This window comes from Sus scrofa, chromosome 13 (assembly GCF_000003025.6).
Source record: "Sus scrofa isolate TJ Tabasco breed Duroc chromosome 13, Sscrofa11.1, whole genome shotgun sequence".
In the NCBI taxonomy this organism is placed as follows: domain Eukaryota; kingdom Metazoa; phylum Chordata; class Mammalia; order Artiodactyla; family Suidae; genus Sus; species Sus scrofa.
This window is the reverse complement of record NC_010455.5, coordinates 10,555,640-10,580,610: the sequence shown is the minus strand read 5'-3', so window position 1 is coordinate 10,580,610 and position 24,971 is coordinate 10,555,640. Positions and strand designations below refer to the sequence as shown.

Here is a 24,971-nt window from a genome sequence, read left to right as displayed (position 1 = left end):
TAAAAAGCAAAAATAAATAAATAAATAATATATTTTAAAAGAAGTGGTCATTATTACCAAGAAGTGGCATGCCTCAGCTTGCAGTGCTTCAATTACTTTTACTTAATTGGATTGGATGTTTTTTCTTTCTTTTCTTTTCTTTTTTTTTCGTATTTTTTTTTTTTTTTTTTACTTCTAAATGATTTTTTTTTTTCCAGTGTGTTTTTTTTTCATTTTCTTTTTTTTCTTTTTTTTTTTTTTTAGCCACACCCTTGGCATGCGGAAGTTCATGCACCACAGCTATAACTAGAGCCACAGCAATGACAGTGCCAGATGCTTAACCCACTAGGCCATCAGTGAACTCCTGGATGGGATACTTTTTTCTATATGATCTGATTTAATCCTCACAGTAGCCTTTTTTTAAAATTCAATTTAATTTGATTATTATTTTTTATTTCTCAATGAATTTACTACATTTATAGTTGTACAATGATCATCACAATCCAATTTCACAGGATTTCCATTCCACAACCCAGCTCATCCCCCCACCCCCCAAACTGTCTCCTTGGAAACCATAACTTTTTCAATGTCTGTGAGTCAGCATCTGTTCTGCAAAAAAGTTCAGTCTGACCTTTTTTCCACATGTCAGTGAAAGCATTTGATGTTGGTGTCTCATTGTCTGACTCATTTCACTCAGCATGATAATTTCTAGGTCCATCCATGTTGCTAAAAATGCCAGTATTTCGTTCCTTTTAATGGCTGAGTAATATTCCATTGTGTATATGGACCACTTCTTCTGGATCCACTCCTCTGTCCATGGACATTTAGGTTGTTTCCATGTCTTGGCTATTGTAAATAGTGCTGCAATGAACATCGGAGTACATGTGTCTTTGCGAGTCGTGGTTTTCTCTGGATAGGTGCCCAGGAGTGGGATTGCTGGATCCAATGGTACTTCTATGTTTAGTTTTCTGAGGAATCTCCATACTGTTTTCCACAGTGGTTGCACCAATTGAGAGTCCCACCAACAGTGTACTAGGGTTCCTTTTTCTCCACACCCTCTCCAGCACTTATTGTTTGTAGACTTTTTGTTGATGGCCATTCTGGCTGATATAAGGTGGTACCTCATTGTGGTTTTGATTTGCTATTTCTCTAATAATGAGAGATGCTGAACATCTTTTCATGTGTTTTTTGGCCATCTGCATGTCTTCTTTGGAGAATCGTCTGTTCAGATCTTCTGCCCACTTTTTGATGGGGTAGTTTGTTTTTTTGGTATTGAGCAGTAGGAGGTGTTTATAAATTTTGGAGATGTATCCCTTGTCAGTCAACTCATTTGCAAAGATTTTCTCCCATTCTGTGGGTTGTCTTTTTGTCTTGTTTAGGGTTTCCTTTGCTATGCAGAAACTGTTAAGTTTGATTAGGTCCCATTTGTTTATTTTTCTTTTTACTGTCACTACTCTAAGAGGCGGATCTGAGAAGATGTTGCTGTCATTTATGTCAGATAGTGTTTGGCCTATGTTTTTCTCTAACAGATTTTATAGTGTCTGGTCTTATATCTAGGTCTTTCATCCATTTGAAGTTTATTTTTGTGTATGGTGTTAGGGAGTGTTCTAATTTCATTCTTTTCCATGTGGCTGTCCAGTTTTCCCAGCACCACTTATTGAACAAGCTGTCCTTTCTCCATTGTATAGTCTTGCCTCCTTTGTCATAGATGAGTTGGCTGTAAGTGCATGGGTTGAATTCTGGGCTTTCTATCCTGTTCCACTGATCTCTATTTCTGTCTTTGTGCCAGTACCATACAGTTTTGATGACAGTTGCTTTGCAGTATAGTCTGAAGTCCGGGAGCCTGATTCCTCCAGCTCCATTTTTCTTTTTCAGGATGTCTTTGGCTCTTCTGGGTCTTTCGTGCTTTCAAGCAAACTTTAAAATATTTTGTTCGAGTTCTGTGAAAAATGTCCTTGGTAATTTGATAGGGATTGCATTGAATCTGTAGATTGTCTTTGGTAAAATAGACATTTTGATAATATTGACTCTTCCAATCCAAGAGCATGGTATGTTTTTCTATCTATTTGTGTCATCTTTGATTTCTTTCATCAGCGTCTTATAGTTTTCAAGTACAGGTCTTTTGTCTCTTTAGGTAGGTTTACTCCTAGATGCATTATTCTTTTGGATGAAATGGTAAATGGGATCACTTCCCTAATTTCTCGTTCTGATCTTTCGTTGTTAGCATATAGAAATGCCATCGATTTCTGTGTATTAATTTCGTATCCTGCAACTTTGCCAAATTCATGGATAAGCTCTAACAGTTTTCTGGTAGAGTCTTTAGGATTCAGTAGGTGTAGTATCATGTCATCTGCAAATAGTCGTAGTTTTACTTATTCCTTTCCAATTTGATTCCTTTTATCTCTTTTACTTCTCTGATTGCTGTGGCTAGGACTTCCAAAACTATGTTGAAGGGTAGTGGTGAGAGCAGACATCATTGTCTTGTTCCTGATCTCAGCACGAATTCTTTCAGCTTTTCACCATTGAGAATGATGTTCGCTGTGGGTTTGTCATATATGGCCTTTATCATGTTGAGGTAGGTTCCCTCTATGCCCACTCTCTGAAGAGTTTTATCAGAAATGGGTGTTGGATTTTGTCAAAGGCTTTACCTGTGTCTATTGAGAGGATCATATGGTTTTTATTCTTAAGTTTGTTAATGTGGTGTATCACACTGAATGATTTGCAGATGTTGAAGAACCCTTGTATCACTGGGATAAATCCCACTTGATCATGATGTACAGTCCTTTTAATGTATTGTTGGATGCGGTTTGCTAGTATTTTGTTGAGGATTTTTGCACCTATATTCATCAGTGAAATTGGCCTGTAGTTTTCTTTTTTTGTGGTATCTCTGTCTGGTTTTGGTATCAGGGTGATGATGGCCTCATAGAATGAGTTTGGGAGTGTCTCTTCCTTTGCAATTTTTTGAAATATTTTCAGAAGGGTAGATGTTAGCTCTTCTCTAAATGTTTGATAGAATTTGCCTGTGAAGCCATCTGGTCCTGGACTTTTGTTTGTTGGAAGTTTTTTAATCACAGTTTCAATTTCAGTTCTTGTGATTGGTCCATTCATCTTTTTCTACATCTTGGTTTAGTCTTGGAAGATTGTACTTTTCTAAGAATTTGTCCATTTCTTCTAGGTTGTCCATTTTATTGGTATATAGTTGCATATGGTAGTCTCTTATGATCCTTTGTATTTCTGTGATGTCTGTTGTTACTTCTCCTTTTTCATTTCTTTTTTTTTTCCTTTTTCATTTCTAATTTGATTGATTTGAATCCTCTCTCTTTTTTTTCTTGATAAGTCTGGCTAAGGGTTATCAATTTTGTTGATCTTTTCAAAGAACCAGCTTTTCGTTTCATTGCTCTTTTCTATGGTTTTCTTCATTTCTATTTCATTGATTTGCTCTGATCTTTATGATTTCTTTCCTTCTATTAACTCTAGCTCTTGTCTGTCCTTCTCTCTCTAGCTGCTTTAGATGTAAAGTTAGCTTGTTTATTTGAGCTTTTTCTTGTTTCCTGGAGGTGGGCTTGCATTGCTATAAACTTTCCTCTTAAAATGGCTTTTGCTGCAACCCATAGGTTTTGGAGTGTCGTATCTGTGTTGTCATTTGCTTCTAGGTATTTTTTAATTTCCTCTTTGATTTCTTCAATGATGCATTGGTTATTTAGTAGCATGTTGTTGAGTCTCCACGTGTTTGTGTTTTTTGCAGTTTTTTTCTTGTTGTTGATTTCCAGTCGTATAGTGTTGTTGTTGGAAAAGATGCTTGATATGATTTCAATTTTCTTAAAGTTACTGAGGTTTGATTTGTAGCCCAGGATGTGATCAATTTTAGAGACTGTTCCATGTGCACTTGAGAAGAATGTGTATTCTCCCTTCCAAATACTAACCAGGCCCAAGATAAAACAAGAAGAATGTGTATTCTGTTGCTTTTGGATGGAATGTCCTATAAATGTCTGTTAAGTCCATCTGGTCTAATGCTTCATTCAGGGCCTGTGTTTCCTTACTGATTTTCTGTCTGGATGATCTGTCTATTGCTGTAAGTGGGGTGTTAAAGTCCCCCACTATTATTGTGTTATTGTTGATTTGTCCTTTTAAGGTTGTTAGCAGTTGCCTTATATATTGTGGTGAACCTATGTTGGGTGTGTAGATATTTAAAATTGTTATATCTTCTTCTTGGATTGATCCTTTGATCATTAGGTAGTGACCTTCCTTCTCCTTTAAAATATTCTTCATTTTAAAGCCTATTTTGTCTGATATGAGTATTGCTACTCCAGCTTTCTTTTGATTCCTGTTTGCATGGAATATTTTCTTCCATCCTCTCACTTTCAATTTGTATGTGACCCTAGAACTGAAGTTGGTCTTTTGAAGACAGCATATATATGGATCTTATTTTCATATCCACTCAGCCAGTCTTTGCCTTTTGGTTGGGGCGTTTAGTCCATTAACATTTAAGGTAATTATTGATATGTATGTTCTTATTGCCATTTTATTAATTGCTTTGGATTTGTTTTGGTTGCTCTTTTTTCTTCCCTTCTTCTCTTGTTCTCTCCTCTTGTGGTTTGATGACTATCTTTAGTGTTGTATTTGAGTTGATTTTTCTTATTTATTTGTGTATCAATTGTAGATTTTTGGTTTGCAGGTATTCTGAAGTTTTGATATGAGTCTATATACATACGAGATCTTTTGAAGTTCTTGATCTCTTAATTGCAAGTGCATCTCCAGTGTCCTGGATTCGTACCCTCCTCTTCTTGCGATTTCTGATTTTGGTAGCATAATTGTGCATGGATGATTTCGTATCTTTACTGTATATATACCTTTACTGGTGAGCCTTGTCATTTGTGGAATTTTTGATTCATGTTGTGGCCTTTTCTTTTCTGCCTAGAGAGGTTCCTTTAGATATTTGTTGTAAAGCTGGTTTAGTGTTGCTGAATTCTCTTAGCTTTTGCTTATCTGTGAAGCTTTTGATTTCTCCTTCAAATCTGAATGAGAGTCTTGCTGGGAAAAGTAATTTTGGTTGGAGGTTTTTTCCCTTTCATCACGTTAAGTATATCATGCTGCTCCCTTCTGGCCTGTAGAGTTTCTGCTGAAAAATCTGCCAATAACCTTATCGGGGTTCCAGTGTATATTATTTGTTTTTTTCCCTAGCTGATTTCAAGAGTTTCTCTTTGTCTTGAATTTTGGTCAGTTTGATTAATATGTGTCTTGGGGTATTCCTCCTTGGGTTTATTTTATATGGTACTCATTGTGCTTCCTGGATTTGAATGAGTGGTTCCTTTCCCATGTTAGGGAAGTTTTTGGCTATTATCTCTTCAAATATGTTTTCTGTCCCCTTCTCTCTCTCTTCTCCTTCTGGCACCCCTATAATACTCTCTCTTCTCCTTCTGGCACCCCTATAATACTCATATCAGACAATGTTGTCCCAGAGTTCTCTGAGACTCTCTTCATTTGTTTTCAGTCTTTTTTCTCTTTTCTGTTCTGTATCCATAATTTCTACTAATCTTCCCCCCACCTTGCTTATTCGTTCTTCTGCCTCCTGTATTCTGTTGTTGGCTGCGTCTAATGAATTTTTTATTTCAGTTATTGTATTTTGCATGTCTTCTTGTTAAGTTTTATATCTTGTATCTATTTGCTCAGTGTTTCCTGTAAATTATCCATCTTTGCCTCCAATTTATTTCCAATGTCTTGGATTATTTTCAGCATCAATAGTCTAAAGTGTTTTTCCTGGAGGCTGAGAATCTCCTGATCATTTAGCTGTTTTTCTGGGGTTTTTTATTTCTCCCTCATCTGAGTCATAGTTCTCTGTCTTTTCATTTTTATAGGTTTTTGGCATGGTGACCTTTTTACAGATAGTAGAGTTGTAGCCTCTCTTACTTCTGGTGTCTGCTCCCCTTGTGGCTGAAGTTGGTATGGGGGCTTGCTGTAGGCTTCCTGATGGGAGAGACTGATGCCTGCCCACTGGTAGGTGGAGCCGATTCTAATCCCTCTGGTGGGTGGGGCTTTGTCTCCTGGTAAGATTAGAGGGGGCTGTGTACCTGGGGTGTCTTTAGGCAGTCTGTTTACTGAGGTGTGGGGCTGTGATCCCACCTGGATTGTTGTTTGCCCTGGGGCTTCTCAGCACTGATGGGTGGGGCCAGATTTTCCCAAAATGGCCACCTCCAGAGAAAGGCAGACTGCTGAATACACCTGAGAGCTTTGCTTCCAATGTCCTTCCCCCACAACAAGCTACATTCACCCCTGTTTTCCCTGGAGGTCCTCCAAGAACTGCAGTCAGATTTGACCCAGATTCCTACGGAGACTTTGCTTTGCCCTGGGACCAAGTATGCATGAAAGTCCGTGTGCGCCTTTTAAGAATGGGGTCTCTGTTTCTCCCAGTCCCGTGGAGCTCCTGTGCACAAGCTCCACTGGCCTTTGGTGCCAGATACTCCAGGGGCTCTTTCTCCCAGTGTCAGATCCCCACACGTGGGGGTTCAATGTGGGGCTCAGAACTCTCACTCCTTTAGGTGAGTCTATGTGAAACAGTTACTTTCCAGTCTGTGGGGCTTCCCACCTTGGAGGTATGGGGTTGCTTATATGGCATAATCACCCCTCCTACCTCTTAATGTGGCCTCCTCTTTGTCTTCTGGAGTAGGATATCTTTTTGAAAGTTTCTGGTCCATTTGGTTGAAAATTGCTCAGCATTTGGTTGTGAATTTTGTTGATTTTAGGAGAGAAGTTCATCTCCAGTCCTTCTATTCTGCCATCTTAATCCCATCTCTGTCTTTTTTTGGGGGGGGGGCGCTCACTGGCGGAATATGGAGGTTTCCAGGCTACGGGTCGGATCCAAGCTGTAGCTGCCAGTCTTCGCCACTGCCATAGCAATGCTGGATCCCAGCCACATCTGCAACCTACACCACAGCTCACAGCAATGTCGGATCCTTAGCCCACTGAGTGAGGCCAGGAATCGAACCCAGGTATCCTCATGGATACTAGTTGGGTTCGTTAACCACTGAGCCATAACAGGAATTCCATCTTCTGATGGTTAAAAAAAAAAAAAAATCTTTTGGATTTCCCAGTGTGGCTCAGCAGGTTAAAAACCTAACTAGCGGAGTTCCTGTCTTGGCTCGGCGGAAATGAATCTAACTCGGAACCATGAGGTTTTGGGTTCAATCCCTAGCCTCGGTCAGAGGGTAAAGGATCTGGCTTTGCCGTGAGCTGTTGTGTAGGTCGCAGACACATCTAGGATCTGGTGTTGCTGTGGCTGTGGCATAGGCCAGCAGCTGTAGCTCTGATTAGACCCCTAGCCTGGGAACCACCTTATGCCATTGGTTTGATCCCTAGCCTCACTCAGTGGGTTAAAGAATCCAGCGTTGCCATGAGTTGTGGTGTAGGTCACAGATGCGGCTGGGATCCTGTGTTACTGTGGCTGAGGTGTAGGCTGGCAGCTGAAGTTCTGATGCAACTCCTAGCCGGGAACTTCCACATGTCTTGGTTTAGGACCTAAAAACAAACAAACAAACAAACAAAAAATAAATCCCACCTTCTTTCCTGTCTTTGTTGATTTGTTTTCTCCCAGTGCCTCTCCCTGGGATTGGTGGTGGGAGCATCCTGTGAAAAGGGCTTGTGGGCTTTCCTAAAGGCCAATAAGGACAGGGAGGTGGGAGGACATCATTAGGCTTGAGAGGCGTGGATGCTGCCAGGAGGGGAGAGGACGGTGCTTGGGGAAAAGGGAGAAAAACCGTCTGGTTGCTGGGAGCAGCCTGGGGAGCTGGCTTCTCCCACAAGGAAGGCTCAAGGTTCTCCTGAAGTTGGTTGGTTCCAAAAGTGCCCAGGTGGCAGATGGCATGCTGGCCTCTAAGTGGGGTGCTGCCTATGGCTCCACCTAGACCTGGGTCCTTCCCGCAAATCCAGTGAGGCAGCCACTGGGTGCTGCCATCAGGTTCTGGGTGGCACAACAAATTTCAGGTTAACCCATGTGGTCAGGGTGAGGGCAAAGGCAGATTTTAATGCAAAACTAGAGACTTGTAGACAAAATGCTTCTCCCCACAATCTGAGATAGTAATGATGCTCAGAAAACTCTGAACCCCATTATCTGACAGCACTGGATTCTTTCTGTTAACGTGATAATAGCAAAGGTTGTTCTGGTTTATATGTGCAAGATACTGATTCTAATTCCCCATCACTGGGAGAACAAAGTGGACTTTTTTGGAATGAATCATGCCTTATAGAAAGGAATCACATGCTTTCCTTGGGAAACTTGCAACCTCACTCTCAATCCCAGAGGGACAAAAGATAATGATTTCATGTTGTCGGCTGCTTACTCCCTAGCGGTTCTGAAACGGGTTTTCCTTTGAAAGGAAAGATGCCTCATTTTTTCTAAAGGACATCACACGGCTCTCTGTGGCATGGTTCAGCCCTGGCATCCACCACAAAGACATTTGTGTGTCCTTTGGGGCTGTGTGCCAGGCACGCAGACTGCCCAAACTTTCGGCCCATCTGCCACATGGAGGGCAAAGCCCCGGCTTCTGCCAGCCCAAGGCAACAGGAGGCCTGTTGGGGAACAAAGACAGCCTTGCTCCTGCCCCAGCAGGAGGCCCACAGCCTAGGTGTGAGGCTCAGGCCACTGCACGCCCTCTGGCTGCCCGACTCCAGGAATTTGCATACCTCAGAGTGAGGGTAGAAAGGCCAGGACAGGCAGCTTCCTCTGACAGACAAAAGGAGTTCCGGCTGTGGCTCAGTGGTAAAGAATCTGACTAGTATCCATGAGGATGCGGGTTCGATCCCTGGCCTTGCTCAGTGAGCTAAGGATCCAGCGTTGCTGTGAGTTGTGGTGTAGGTTGCAGAGGAGCCTTGGGTCTGGTGTTGCTGTGGGATGTGGTGTAAAGAGTAAAAAAAAAAAAAAAAGAAAGGACAATGCAAGGCCTGCCAAGCATGTGACAAAGGCTGATGAAGAAGGTCTCCTTTTCTCCTTTGCTGGGAGAGCCTTGATGCTGGTGGCAACTTCCATGGACTGAGCAGCAGGGCCTCCATACCTGGGCCTGAGAAAGCCACCCCTTCCTTCCCTCACCTGTTTGCTCCCTGCCAGTCTCATGGGGGTCCCCAAGCTGGGGAAGCAATTGTCTTCCAGGTTATGGAAGGGGACTCCAGAGAGACTGCATCATTCCAGCCTTGGCTCTGTGACTTTACTACTGGTGCAGCTTTTGGCAGGCTGCCCCCTTTTCTCTCTTTCTTTTTCTTTCTTTCTTTCTTTTTTTTTTTTTTTTGGTCTTTTCTAGGGCTGCACCCTCAGCATATGGAGGTTCCCAGGCTAGGGGTCAAATTGGAACTGTAGCCTCCAGCCTACACCACAGCCACAGCAACGCGGGATCCTTGACCCACTGAGCAAGGCCAGGGATCAAACCTGAAACCTCATGGTTGCTAGTTGGGTTCGTTAACCACTGAGCTACGACGGAATCTCTGCCCCCTTTTCTTGAGCTGAATCCCCCCCTGAGGCTGACCCTCGGATGAGGGGTCTGGCAGTTAGTTACGTGGTGGGAGGTGCAGGCACTGGCCAGGGAAAGGGAGAAAGGCAGCTGTCTTAGTCTGTTTGGGCTGCTTTAACAGATACCATTTGCTGGGTGACTTACAAACAACAGACACTTTTTTCTCAGCTCTGGGAGCTGGGAATCCAAGCCTGCAGGTTCAGTGTACGAGGAGGAGCGTGCTTTTGGGGCATAGATGGCAGAAGTGGCAAGGGAGCTCTCTAGAACCTTTTTTTTTTGTTTGTTTTTTTGGCTGCAAGCGTGGTATGTGGAATTTCCCCACCCAAGCTGCTGCAAGTGACCACATTGGATCCCTAACTGTTAGGTCACAAGGGAACTCTGAGTTTTTTATATTTGAAAAGCAGTGACCTATAATGCTCATTGACCCTGTTCTTGGGCAGCTTACTCATGTGTTTGTCAGGCATGTAGTGGCTATGGTGCACATCTTTTCAAGAAAAAGTCACTGAATAAATGCACTGGTTGTATTAGAGCATTTATTCCAAGCTGCTGTGAAATTGTTAGAAACTGAGCCTACCTTCCATTAGATGGTTTAAATATATAAATGCAGTTAAATAGGTAACTTTAATCATAAAATTAATATGAAATTATGCAAATAAAGCAAATAACAGAATGGGAACTATTTTTTTCAAATATCTTAGCCTTATGGATATTGTTAATTCTGCATCATATTTTTATTATTTTTCAAGCACTCAAAATTAATAAAGTGACAGTACGATAAATATTTTGAAGCTGCAAAAGAAATATATTTTTGTCAGTATGCTTTTTTTTTTTTTTTTTTTTTTTTTTAGGGCTGCACCTGTGGCATATGGAAGTTCCCAGGCTGGGGGTCGAATTGGGTCTGTAGCCGCCAGCCTACACCACAGCCACAGCAACGCTGGATCTGAGCCATGTCTGAGAACTACACCACAGCTCACGGCAGTGCCGGATCTTTAACCCACTTAGAGATGCCAGGGGTCAAACCTATGTCCTCATGGATACTAGTCAGGGTCGTTTCCACTGAGCCATAAAGGGAACGCCCCGCTTTTTTCCTCTTAACAATTCACACTGGAGACGATAATTTTTTTTTTTTTTTTTTTTTTTAGCACCGCACCCGCAACCCGTGGCATATGGAAGTTCCCAGGCTAGGGGTCAAATGGGAGCTACAGCTGCCACCACAGCCACAGCAATGTGGGTTCTGAGCCACATCTGTGGCCTATACCACAGCTCCCAGCAACGCCAGATTCTTAACCCACTTAGCGAGGCCAGGGATAGAACCCGCATCCTCATGGATCCTAGTCAGGTTTGTTAACCACTGAGCCATGAAGGGAACTCCGGAGACAATAAAGATTAATCACAAAAAGGAAAGTGAATAGGCAAAAACAAGTCCATTCTTGGGCAATCAACAGTCTTTGAATCTTACCTCCAGGTGGGATTTACTCCTTACTGTTTTATAAGTTCCTTTTAATTCAAGTTTATTCCAACACTTCAAAGAATTGGTCCACTAAAAATGTTAAACGTGGAGTTCCCATTGTGGTTCCATGGTAACAAACCTGACTAGGATCCATGAAGATGTGGGTTTGATCCCTGGCCTTGCTCAAGGGGGTAAGGATCTGGCGTTGCTGTGAGTTGGGGTGTAGGTCAAAGATGCAGCTTGGATCCCCAGTTGTTGCGGCTGTGGCGAAGGCGCGCAGCTGCAGCTTTGACCCAACTCCTAACCTTGGAACTTCCATATGCAACAGATGTGGCCCTAAAGAGCAAATAAATAAACAAATAAAAGTAAACTTTAAAAAGTAATGACATTAAGGAGTTCCTGGTAGCATAATGAATTAAGTATTTGGTGTTGTCACCGCTGTGGCATGGGTTTGATCCCTGGCTCTGGAACTTCTGTATGCCATGGATGTTGCCAAAAAAAATGAGTAATGATCATTTTAAATCACACAATATTTTTTAATAATGATTTTTATTTTTTCCATTATAGCTGGTTTACAGTGTTCTGTCAATTTTCTACTGTATAGCAAGGTGACCTAGTCACACATACATGCATACATTTTTTTCTCACATTATCATGCTCTATCATAAGTGATTAGATATAGTTCCCAGTGCTATACAGCAGGATCTCATTGCTTATCCATTCCAAAGGCAATAGTTTGCATTTGTTAACCCCTAATTCCCAGTCCATCCCACTCCCTACCCCTCCCCCTGGCAACCACAAGTCTGTTCTCCAAGTCCATGATTTTCTTTTCTGTGGAAAGGTTCATTTGTGCCCTATATTAGATTCCAGATATAAGTGCTATCATATGGTATTTGTCCTTCTCTTTCTTTTCTTTTTTTATTTCTTTCTTTTTTTTCTTTTTTTTTTTTTTTTTTTTTTGCATTTTTAGGGCCACTCCAGCAGCATATGAGGGTTCTCAGGCCAGCAGTCTAATCAGAGCTACAGCTGCCAGCCTATGCCACAGCCACAGCAACTTGGGATCCTAGCCAAGTCTGTGACCTACACCATGGGTCATGGCAACACCAGATCCCTAACCCATGGAATGAGGCCAGGGATTGAACCCGAAACCTCATGGTTCCTAGTTGGATTCATTTCCGCTGTGCCAAGATGGGAACTCCTGTCTTTCTCTTTCTGACTTACTTCATTTAGTATGAGAGCCTCCAGTTCCATCCATGTTGCTGCAAATGGCATTATTTTGTTCTTTTTTTATGGGTGAGCATTATTCCATTGTAAATCACACAGTGTTGAAACAGGTTTTACAACAAAACTCTGTGCATTAGCCTGTATACTATTAATTCAGTTCTTTGCTGCATTCAGTTCTTTGCTCCATTCAGACTCACTAGCCTTACTGTTTGCAAAAGGTTTAAGTGGTTATTTTTATGGCTAGAATGAGCATATCTATTCCTGATTTTTCATACAGTTCTCTCTAGCATTCAGCTTACAAAATTGAGAAAATAATTAGCTAACATAATGAACAGAATCACCACTCCAGAATTTGGGGACTTTGGAAACTCTCACCCCAACAAAGCAATTCTTTGAAGGCAGGGACTATCTTAAATTATACACACACACACACACCACACACACACACACACACATGTATATGGATTTATATTCTCCCTGGACTAAGCAGAGATTGAATGAGTGGCATCAAAAAATGATTTTATGAATTACTAGTTTTGTTAGAGCTTAAAAACACCATACACTATTATTAACTACAAAGAGAAAACCGGTAGTTTTACATTGGGGAGGCCTGACAGACACTGCCCAAACCAAGTGATTAAAGTGGATGTCGCCTGTAAGGGGATAAATTGACATGATGCATTGAAAAAGACAGCATCACTTCTGGGGTATTCCTGCCAAAGTTGCCCAACCTGAGTCAAATCACAGGGAAATCTGAGACAGACCCAAATTAAGAGGGAGCCCACAAAACTACAGGCCTAGACTCTTCAGAAATGGCAATGTCAGGAAAGACCAAAAATTAAAAATTAAATTTTAAAGGCTGAGTGTTCCAGATTAAAAGAGAGTGGAGAAACATGACAATTCAAAGCATTGTAGAATCCTAGACCCTGCATTGGGAAGAAAACTGCCTTAAATCACATCGTTGGGAAACTGGCAAAATTTGATTGTGGAATGTGGCTTAGGTGATGGTGTTACATTAAGGTTAAATTTCCTGAATTTGATAATTTTACTGAAGTTATGCAAGATGTCTTTGTTCTTAAAGGATACTTGCTGAAATATTTGGTTGCCATAAATGGTTCAGAGAAAGAAAAAAAATATAGACAATCCCATAAATCTTAGCACAGTTTAAAAAAAATTGAGGAGAAATTCACATAACATAAAATTATCCATGTCAAAGTGTACAATTCTGAGTTCCCTGGTGGTATAGCGGTTACAGAAATCTGGTGTTGCCACTGCTGTGGCACAGGTTCCATCCCTGGCCAGAGAACTTGCACATGCTTTGGGTGTGGCTAGAAAAAAGTATACAATTTGGTGACATTTAATATAGCCACAGTGCTGTGTAACCACCACCTCTATCTAGTTCCAAATAATTTTCATCATCCCAAAAGAAAACTTCACACCCATCATTTTAAAATTTAATTTAATATTTTTTAGGGCTGCACCTGCAGCACATGAAAGTTCCCAGGCTAGAGGGTGAATCAGAACTGCAGCTGCTGGCCTACACGACAGCCATAGTAATGCTGGATCCTTAACCACTGAGCGGGGCCAGGGATCAAACTCACAACCTCATAGGTACTAGTCAGATTTGTTACCACTGAGCCACAACAGATACTCCAACCTTATACCCATTAAACAGTCACTGCCCATTTCCATCCTCTCTGAGTCCCTGGCATATACTGATTTACTTTCTACATCTATGGATTTACCTATTCCGGATATTCATATAAGCGGAATTATATAATATGTGGTCTTATGTGCCTGGTTTCTTTTACTTATCATAGTGTTTTTAAGGTTCATCCACTTTGTAGCATATATCAGGAATTCATTCTTTTTTATGGCTGACTAATATTCCGTTGTACATATAGACCACATTTTGTTTCTCCATTTATCCACTGATGGATACTTGGGTTGTTCCCACCTTTTGGCTACTATGAATAATGCTGCTATGAGTTAAGAGTACCTGTTTTCACTTCTTTGGGGTACATATCTAGGAGCAAGATTGCTAGGTCATACGCTAAATTTATGTTTAACCTTTTTTTTTTTTTAATGGCCATACCTGGGGCATACGAAAGTTCCCAGGCCAGGGATTGAATCTGAGCTCTGACCTAGGTGGAAGCCGCAGCGATGCCAGATCCTTTAACCCACTGCTCCGGCGCAGGACTGAACCTGAGCCTCCGCAGTGACTGGAGCAACTGTAGCTAGATTCTTACCGCACTGTGCAGCCACGGTAGGAACTCCATGTTTAACTTGTTAAAGAAGCTGCCAAATTGTTTTTTTTTTTTTTTTTAAGGTGCGTCACTTTACTATGTTTACTGTTCTTACAACTTTTCTCAAAGTTCGACATTTTTTCAAAGTACGAAGTTTAAAGAAAAATTGAATGTATGCACCCAAGCCAAAGGGAAAGGAAATCTAAGTTCAGGAAAGTGGGGAAGTGAGGGGAGAGTCGTCCTGCTGGGCAGACACGCGTATGAACTGGGAGGGTTAGAGTAACAGGCAGCTCAGGGGAGATTCCAGAGTGGAAACTCCTGTAAGGGATGACACAGTTTGAAAGTGCTACCAAAGCACTTCCATAACCAGAAACCCAGCCTGGGCAAGCGGAGAGAACACAGCCTGTCCCCCACTTTCTTGGCATCACCCCTGGTGTATGTGGGGGAGGTGGGGTGGGGGTGGGGAGTGCACACAGGCAGGAGTGCGCATGCGCCCGGAACTGGGCTTTGATTAATGCCCATCCGTGGGAAAATGCAATTTTCCTTATAAAAAGCCAAACGAGTTCTGTGCTCCCGGGACCTTCGTGTGTAGAAAAAGGATAATGTTCATCTCCTATGGTTGTTCTGATGATTAAAAGAGACCAGTGTGTGTCCTGCAAAGACTGTATAGCACTGACAGACTTTGAAGATTCTAACCAAAGCCTCTTAAATTCCATTCACAGCCATCCATTCCTTACTCTTGCTGCTGCTCAGAGTGTGGTTTCCTCACCAGCCACATGGGGATCCCCTGGGAGCTGGTGAGAAATGCAGACTCTTAGGCGCACCCAGCTGGCTAAACCAGAATCTGCATTTCAGCAAGATTCCCAAGTATTTGTCAAGTCCATTAAAGCTTAAGGCTCAGTGGAAACGAATCTGACTAGGATCCATGAGGACATGGGTTCCATTCCTGGCCTCGTTCAGTGGGTTAAGGATCCCATGTTGCCTTGAGCTGTGGTGTATAGGTTGCAGACAGGTCACAGATGCTGCTGGGATCCGCAAGTTGCTGTGACTGTGGCCTGGGGCAGCAGCTATAGATCTGATTTGACCCCTCGCCTGGGAACTTCCATATGCTGCGGGTGTGGCCCTAAAAACCAAAAAAAAAAAAAAAAAAAAAAAAAAAGAAGAAGTGCTGCTTTTGTACAGAGATTCTTAAACTTTTCTGATTTTAACAAGCATGTGGGACTACTTATTAAAGGATTAAGGTTCCCATGCTCTCTGTAGTAGAGATTAGTTGAGTGCATCCAGAATGAGGCCCTGGAACAGAAATTTTTTAAAAAAAAGTTTTTTGTTTTGGCTTTACCAGAGACATGTGGAAGTTCCTGGTTTGAACTCAAACCACAGCAGTAACCCATCTCACATCAGTGACACATTGAACCACCAGGGAACTCCCTGCAACGGAATTTTTTTTTTTTAAGGGCCGCACCTGTGGCATATGGAAGTTCCTGGGCTAGGGGTTGAATCAAATCAGAGCTGCTGCAGCAGGCCGACACCACAGACATAGCAAAACCAGATTTGGATCACATCTGTGACCTACACTACACCTTGTGGCAATGCCAGATCCTTAACCCACTGAGCGAGGCCAGGGATCAAACTTGTATTCTCACAGACCCTAAGTCAGATTCTTAATTGCCTGAGCCACAAGGGAACTCCTGGAGTAGAAATTTTAATTTTATTTATTTGTCTTTTTAGGGCCACAGCTGCAGCATATGAAGGTTCCCAGGCTAGGGGTCAAATCAGAGCTGTAGCCTGTTGGCCTACACCACAGCCATAGCAACTTGGGATCCAAAATGTGTCGTGACCTACACCACAGCTCATGGCAATGCCAGATCCTTCACCCACTGAGTGAGGCCAAGGATCGAACCCACGTCCTTATGGATGCTAGTCAAATTTGTTTCCGATGAGCCACGATGAGAACTCCTGGAAAGGAAAATTTTAACAAGCCTCAGGTGAGTCTTCTGCTTGGATAATTTTGTTAAGCAATACTTGAAATGCATAGTTGTTTTTTCTTTAATTGAAGTATAGGTGATTTTATAATACTGTGTTAATTTCTGCTATATAGCAAAATGACTTAGCTATACATATATATGTATTCTTTTTCATATTTTTTTCCATTATGGTTTATCACAGGATATTGAATATAGTTCCCTGTGCTATACTTTAGGGCCTTGTCGTTATCCATTCTATGTATACTAGTTTGCATCTGCTAACCTGAAACTCCCACTGCATTCCACTGCTTCCCCACCTTGGTACCCACAAGTCTGTTCTCTGTCTGTGAGTCCATTTCTTTTTCATAGATAAGCTCATTTGCTCCATATTTTAGATTCCACATATAAGTGATCTCATATGATATTCATCTTTCTCTATATGGCTTACTTCACTTAGTATGATCATCTCTAGGTTCATTCAGGTTGCTGCAAATGGCATTACTTCATTCTTTTTTATGGCTGAGTAGTATTCTATGTATAGTATTCCATCATATATGTATTCCACATCTTCTTTATGCATTCATCCAAGAATAGCCTGAAATGCATAGCCTCCTAGAGAGAAACTGTAAACACCTCACCAAAGTTCTTTGAAACACCTTGGGGTTTCAGGAGAGGCTACCAGCCTGCGGTCTGACGCTTTCTCCCAGGTCAGACAATCTTTGCTGGACCTCTGTGCCCTGTTGAACACAATGTTCTTCGACTTTAACCCACTCAATGGAACATTCTTTTTTTTTTTTCTTTCATTTTTTAAAGTTTTATTGAAGGGTGGTTGACTTGCCAAGTTGTGATAATTTCTGCTGTACATCAAAGTGATTCAGTCATACATAGACACGTCCATTCTTTTTCAGATTTTTCTCCCACATAGACCATCATAAAATACTGGGTAGAGTTCCCTTTGCTATACAGCAGGTCCCCATTGGCCGGTCACTCCATATACCACTGTGTGCATATGAAAATTATGGAACACTTCACGAATTTGCCTGTCATCCTTGCTCAGGGGCCATGATTAACTTCTCTGTATCATTCCAGTTTTAGTATATGTGCTGCTGAAGCAAACAGAACATTCTAACCCCTGTTTCTCTGGAGAGGAAACTGAGGCTTAGAGAGGGTAAGTAATGGCTCAAGGCCCCTCAGCCAGGAAACAGTGTTGGGACCTGGATTCAGACCCACTTCTTTCCACCTGCCATGATGCCAAGTAGCCTGGACCCGACACGTATACCTGATCTAATGTGGAAGCTGAGAACATGTCCATCCTTCTGGGCTGGAGGGCTTCCTCTGCCTACTAGCTGTGGTTACTCGTTTCTCTAAACCTCTGTCTTCTTCTTTTTTTTTTTTTTTTTGTCTTTTTGTCTTTTGTTGTTGTTGTTGTTATTGCTACTCTTGGGCCGCTTCCGCGGCATATGGAGGTTCCCAGGCTAGGGGTCCAATCGGAGCTGTAGCCACCGGCCTACGCCAGAGCCACAGCAACGCAGGATCCGAGCCGCGTCTGCAACCTACACCACAGCTCGCGGCAACGCCGGATTGTTAACCCACTGAGCAAGGCCAAGGACCGAACCCGCGACCTCATGGTTCCTAGTCGGATTCGTTAACCACTGCGCCACGACAGGAACTCCTAAACCTCTGTCTTCTTAACTGTGAAGTGGGAATGACATTAAGGGAGAGTTAAAGCAAAAGATTTTCTCTGAGGGTTAAGGATAAAACACATTAAATTTCCCATTACATAGTATGTGCTCAGTTAATGGTAGCCATTTCTGCTACAGTTTACTTTCTTTCTTGCTTGCTTCCTTTTCTTTCTTTCTTCCTTCCTTTCTCCCTTTCGCACCCTTCCTCCCTCCTTCCTTCCTTTCTTTTTTCTGCATTTCTGGGCCAGGGACTGAACCCGAGCTACAACGGTGACATCATATCCTTACATTGCTGAGCCACCAGGGAACTCTTCTGTTAGTATTTTCTTGCCCCTGCAGCAGTAAACACTATTTAGGGATGAACCATAAGGAGGTGTTTAGAGTAGGCCTAACTCCTCAAAGAGAAACTTTCCCTGAATTTTGATGTATTGTTGTAGTCAGGCCATTTTGGTTCACAAGGTGGATTAGTTTCTTGGGACTTCTGCTACAAATTCCCACAAACTGGGAGTTCCCATCGTGGCTCAGTGGTTAATGAATCCGACTAGGAACCATGAGGTTTCGGGTTCGATCCCTGGCCTTGCTCAGTGGGTTAAGGATCTGGCGTTGCTGTGAGCTGTGGTGTAGGTTGCAGATGTGGCTTGGATCCCGAGTTGCTGTGGCTCTGGCGTAGGTCGGTGGCTACAGCTCTGATTCAACCCCTGGCCCGGGAACTTCCATATGCCTCGGCCCAAGAAACGGCAAAAAAAAAAAAAAAAAAAAAAAAGGCAAATTCCCACAAACTTTGGAGTTCCTGTTGTGGCTCAGCAGAAACAAATCTGACTAGCATCCATGAGAACGAAGTTTGGATCCCTGGCCTCACTCAGTGGGTTAAGAATCTGGCTTTGCCGTGAGCTGTGGTGTAGGTTGCAGACGAGGATTGGATCTGGCGTTGCTGTGGCTGTGGAATAGGCTGGCTCCGATTCAACCCCTAGCCTGGGGACCTTCATATGCCACAGGTGCAGCCCTAAAAAGACAAAACAAAAAAACCAAATTGCCAAGATCTTAGTGGCTTAGAACAATGGAAGAGTGTTCTCGCCATTCTAGAGGCCAGAAATGGAAGGGTAGGCAGGTTTGCCCCACCGCCAGGGGCTCTGGGGTCATCCTCCTTGGCCTCACCCATCTTTGGGGGTGTGGGGAGGGGAGGGGGAGGTGGGATCCAGGCGATCCCTGAGTCCAGTTTCCACCTCTGTCCTCACATGTCTGCCTCCCCATGTCTGTGTCTCCTTTCCTGTCTCCTGTAGAGACACTTGTCATTGGATTTAGTGTCCACCTAGACAATCCAAGATGATGTCATTGCAAGGTCCTTAACTTCATTACACCCCCAGAGACCCTTTTTCCACATAAGGCCGTATTCACAGTTTCCAGGCATTAAGACATGAACATGGTGTACCCCTGTGGTGTATGAAAGTTCCCAGGCTAGGGGTTGAATCAGAGCTACAGCTGCTGGCCACAGCCACAGCCACACCAACACCAGATCTGAGCCATGTCTGCGACCTACACCGAAGCTCATGGCAATGCCAGATCCTTAATCCACTGAGAAAGGCCAGGGATCGAACCTTCGTTCTCATGGATGGGCCAGGGATTGAACCTGAATCCTTGTAGATACTAGCTCATTTCCACTGAACCACGGTGGAACTCTGAACATGTTTTTCTTGCATCCACAAGTCAGCCCACTGCACTAGGTGTGGAGTGTCCCTCGAGTTTCCGACACCAAGAGAAAAGTAGTTCGTGGCCAGGGACCCGTGGACAGGAAAGGAGACCAAGGACAGGTCTGCTCCATCTTCTACCCCCAGATGCTCTGGCTTACCACCATCTCCTCCTCTCTCACCTCCTCTTCCAGACCGTCAGCTCTGGATCCCATAGCTGCAGCCTGTGCCTTCCAGTTTCCCCACTCAAACTCCCGAGTGTGGAAAAGTGCTGGCCAGCCTGGGACAGGTGGCCCCAGGTCAGATTGTCTTCCCCTGGTCCAGTCCCTGAAGTTCTAAGGGGGCAGGGAGCAGCAGAACCACATGACTCAGAACAAGGCCCCCAGGCCTGCTCCTTCAGGCCTCCATGGTGTGACTCGGGAATGTCTCCTTTGAGGAGGAGATTTGAGCAAACAGCTCTTGCACAGGCCCTGGGAGGAGAATGTGGTGAAATCCTGGGTTCCACTTGTACCTAAGACTATGCTTCACTTTTTTTTTTTTTCTTTTTAGGGACACACCCGTGGCATATGGAAGTTCCCAGGCTAGGAGTTGAATCAGAGCTGCAGCTGCTGGCCTACGTCACAGCCACAGCCACAGCCATGCGGGATCCCAGCCACATCTGCAACCTACACCACAGCCTGAGGCAACACTGGGTCCTTAACCCACTGAGCAAGGCCAGGGATCAAACCCGTGTCCTCACGGACACTGTGTCAGGTTCTTAAGCTGCTGAGTCACAGTGGGAATTCCTGTGCTCCACTTTTTGAAGTCGTCAAATTCCTTTTTATGAGGGAGTCACGCTTTTGGGGAGATGTCAGCCTGAATCCCAGGGGTTCATGTTACAAGGGGGGCAATGATGCAATCACAATGGCAATCCCTCTTAGTGACCCACTCTCATTTCTCATTTGAGCTTCCTAACAATGCTGCAAAGGAGGCCCCAGCTCTGCTGCCCCTGCCACCCCCATGGAGCCATCAAGGACGTCAAGGCTTCTAGCAGCTAAATTACTTGCCCAAGGTCTCCTGGCTCCCAAGTACAGCCCCAGAATGAGTCCACAGCCTTCTCCAGGGCAACCTCTCTGTAACGGCTGTTCTCATTAATGTCATACAAGTCACTCCCTTTGGAAACCAGCTTGGAATTAATTTAAAGCCAAGGGCATGTATTAGGAAAGAGGTCTGAATTTTGTGGAGCTCTGATTTGGAATAACAAGGCACGTGAGGATGGGAGCAATGACCTGGGAGAGGGCGGGGCTGGGCGGGAGAAGGGGGCGTGGCCTGCGCCGGTGGAAGCATGTAGAATCTCAGGTTCTCTCACACGGTCCTATTAATTTTTTTTCCTTTTTCTTTTCTGGTATTATCACTGAGGGCTTGTTGCCTATAAAATATGTGAGGGAAATTAATTACCGTTATTATCATCCCCCAGCCAGGGATTAACAGAGGGGGGCTCTAACAGAGCATAGAAAGGACCCCAAAGGAGCGACGAGATCTCTGTAGGTATTTGGAGATGCGGCAGCGACACAGCGTCAGACCAGGGATGGGAAGCAGGTCCTGCACCAGGAGAGGGACGGGCTGGGGGAACCCCTTTGAGGTTTTGTGTTAGAATCTGTCTCCCGGGAGTTCCCGTCGTGGCGCAGTGGTTAACAAATCCGACTAGGAACCGTGAGGTTGCGGGTTCGGTCCCTGCCCTTGCTCAGTGGGTTAACGATCCGGCGTTGCCGTGAACTGTGGTGTAGGTTGCAGACGCGGCTCGGATCCCGCGTTGCTGTGGCTCTGGTGTAGGCCAGTGGCTACAGCTCCAATTCAACCCCTGCCTGGGAACCTCCATATGCCGCAGGGGCGGCCCAAGAAATAGCAAAAAGACAAAACAAAAACAACAACAACAAAAAGACAAAAGACAAAAAAAAAAAAAAAAAAAAAAAAGAATCTGTCTTCCCTTCCTTCCCGGAAATGACACTGAGGCAGATTTGTCTTTTCCCAATAATCAGCATCCCCAGACACACACACACACACACACACTCTCTCTCTCTCTTAATTTTTAGGAAAATGATTAATTTTGAAAATAATGAGGTAATCTTTCAATGAATTGTATTTCTAGTGGGCAGCCCTGGCTGGGCACAGAAGCATCAGGGCCATGCAGCCCGCGTCTCACCTCACCCCCCCTCTCCGATCTACCTTTTTTTTTTTTTTTTTTAATGCTTCAAATGTATCTTTGCCGAAGGAGATGTGATCTCCACTTGTCCAACTGGGTACGTCATTAGGGCCTCTGCGGGCCTGCTGGGCTCTGTGGCTGGGGGTGCTAAAAATAACTGGAGAGGTAAAGAAAAAAAAAACGTTGAAGCAGATTGAAGGGCTCTTCTGGAAAATGAAACACAGAAGCCGGGCTCTGGGCGGTTCTATTTAAAGACGACCATTCTCTCACCCATTCCCGTGGATCTCCACGTGAAGACTTCATTCCCGAGCTGAGCTGGCGCCGAGGAGGAGAGTCCGATCTGCGCTGGGACCCGCAGCTGTCCTGGGAGGAAGCACTCCGCTAACTCCCGCCCAGCCCTTCCACTTTGAATCGAGGGAGGCGAAAATAAAGTTTTCAAGCCAATTTCACAATTTTATCTTCTGTGAAAAGCAAAATCAGCGAGGTTATGAAAACTTACAAGCAGTTAAAAGACTTTCCTATGGTCCTCCCCCTAGAGAGGAGGGGGGAGACAGGGGGGTAGGGGGAGGAGAAAGAGAGAGAGAGGAAATCAGACTGCTTTGTTCAAAGCAACGACCAACACGAGCCTTTTTCTTTCTTTCTTTTCCCTTTTTTTTTTTTCAACACATCTGGTCTCAATCTTTATACACCAGTGGACAAAAGCAATTAGGCAGCTCTGCTTTCCATGTCATAATAATGAAAGTCATATATTTTCCATGGCTGTCTCCTTTGGTTACCCAGCTCTGCAGAAAGAGCTTAAATGGAATTTAGAATGCAGGTCTTTGCTTGACAGTCCTGTTACTGACATGAGAGATAAGTGCTTGGGCGTCCACCAGAACCAGGAGACAGAAAGTGTTGACATCCCAGGTGTGTGCTAATGCCAGTCCCACTAGCCAGTCTTTCTAACAAGCCCTGGGGGAGGGGGATGGCTTATTACCTTTGGTTCAGGTTTGGAAAGCTCTCTTGACCAATCCGGTAGAGAAGCCTACAGGATCTTTCATATAAGATAAAACTCTAAGTCACTGCAGCAGTTAGGGCTCTTTGGGTCGCAAGGGAGAGAACTCAGTACAACCCAGCCTAAGCCAAAGAGAGAATTGGTTCATATACCTGGGAAATGTAAAACGGTGGGCTCTGGTCAGACACAGTGGATTCCAAGCCTTCAAACAATGCCATCCTCTTTTCCTCCACCGCCCCTCCCACCCCGCCCCTGCCCCACCCAAGATGAACAACTCCTAGGAATGGGTTGCCTCAGTACCAACAGTTCCAATAATAATTCTGGAATGAATGCTCTTGAAGTCAGGTGACTATCCTTAAACTGATTACAGTTGAGATAATCAGTCCATTCCTGGAAATGGGAAGGGAGTCAGCTCCACGGAGCTGTAGGACTGAGGTTGGGTTGGGCTTGGTTCCCCCAAAGAAAAAGGCGTTTTAGCTTCAGAAGAAGGGAGAACGATTGTGGGATGCTGTAGCCAGCCCAGTGGGACCCTTGTGAACTGTAGATAGGCACCCCCTCCTGGCGAATGCAGCCTTGTGTGCCCACTTTTTGGGGGCAGATGGCACCCACCTTCCTCTGGGCAGAAAACAGCTCCAGACCCAGGACACATGTGAGATAAGAAGATAAAGCTGGATATTAGCCCACTCACCTCCTCTGCGGGACTCTCTTAGACAGCAAGACACCATTTGCAGTGGCCCTGGAGGGCAGGCGGATGACCTGACAACCACCCAAACTGTCTTGAAGGAGATCCCTCCCCTGTAGGTTCACGATTTTCACCTGAGCTGTGGCTTCTGCATCAGGCATATGTATTAGCTGCTTAACAGCTCAGTGTTTGTCCAACCTGGGGTGTGTGATGTTAAGCTTTGGAAGGCATGCTAGAGGGAGGAGTCCAGACCTGGTTTGGTTGCTGGCTCTGCCCTTGCCATGTGTGGGCAGACCTGCCCTAGTCCTGATGCTTTTCTGGGTCTCACTTCCTGTGTTGAACGGGAGGTCCTCCCAAGCACTCTTCCCTCCCGCCCAAAGTCCAGATTGGGGCTGGTGGTTTTTTTGGGGGGGTCCTTTGCTTTTCTTCCATTCTTTCTCTGCTTGTGTCAACAAGAACAATTCTTCCTTCTACCTCCTGGCCCCTTCCCCCAGCCCTGTGTCTTCAGATGTGTGAAACTGGTGGTTTTACTGCCTTAGTCAGATCCAACACCTCCAGGGCGTCCTCAGGTTGTCATTTCCCTCCCCCAGGGCACCAGTGACACACAAACCCCCTTTATGCCTGTTAGGCAAATTAGCACCCTCTCACCAACGGGGCCCCTGCAGAAGCTGCCTGGAGACAAACTCAGTGTGTCTGAAAGAGTAAAAATGCAAAGCATATCAGTGAGACTTCTGTCCCATGGGGTCAGGCACTCAGAGCCTGCGCAGAGGAAGGACCATTAAAACAGGGTGTCTGCAGGTGAGGATGCAACACAGTACTGGTGACCCTACGAGTCCTGCTTCCCCTAGTAGCCCCCCTCCCCGGGGAGGGGGGAGGGCAGATGGATTCCTGCTCATCTTATGTAAGATGCCTATTTGCATTTGCCCATGCAAATCCTAGCAAACTCTTGTGCCAGCTTGGAACCCCACAAATATCTTGATGACTTTGTTATCTAACAGAAACCACACTTCCTTTTAGGTCCTTCTGCCTGGTTCCACCCACCAAGACCTGGGAAAGCTAGGGCAGAATGACCAAGGTTAGTCCCTGCCAGAGCTGCTAGGGGAGGGTTTGAGGACTGGGTGAAATGGCCCCTGGGTTGAGTTGCTCTGCTATTTTACTACTCCCAGCCACGTGGACCTTCCAAGGCCAAAAGACCAGGGTCACCGGTCTGCGTGGGCTTAAGCAATGCCTATGGGTGCCACTGGGTGCCAGTAGTGGAGTATTTTGGGGTCTAAGCAACCAGTCACACACTCAAAGAATGTTTTGGTTTTTTTTTTTTCTTTTTCTTTTTAATTTTCTGGTGGAGCCTGAAGCGTGAAGTTCCTGGGCCATGGACTGAACCTACACCAC

At 44.4% G+C, this 24,971-nt stretch overlaps 1 long non-coding RNA gene across 1 annotated transcript; it reads right to left on the bottom strand.

Annotated features, from left to right (window-relative positions):
* LOC106507984 lies at positions 21,826–24,181 on the bottom strand. Its single transcript, XR_001304440.2, has 4 exons — positions 23,589–24,181; positions 22,883–23,052; positions 22,177–22,367; positions 21,826–22,063 (listed from the first exon to the last, which is right to left on the bottom strand). It is a non-coding gene; the product is annotated as an uncharacterized LOC106507984 (long non-coding RNA).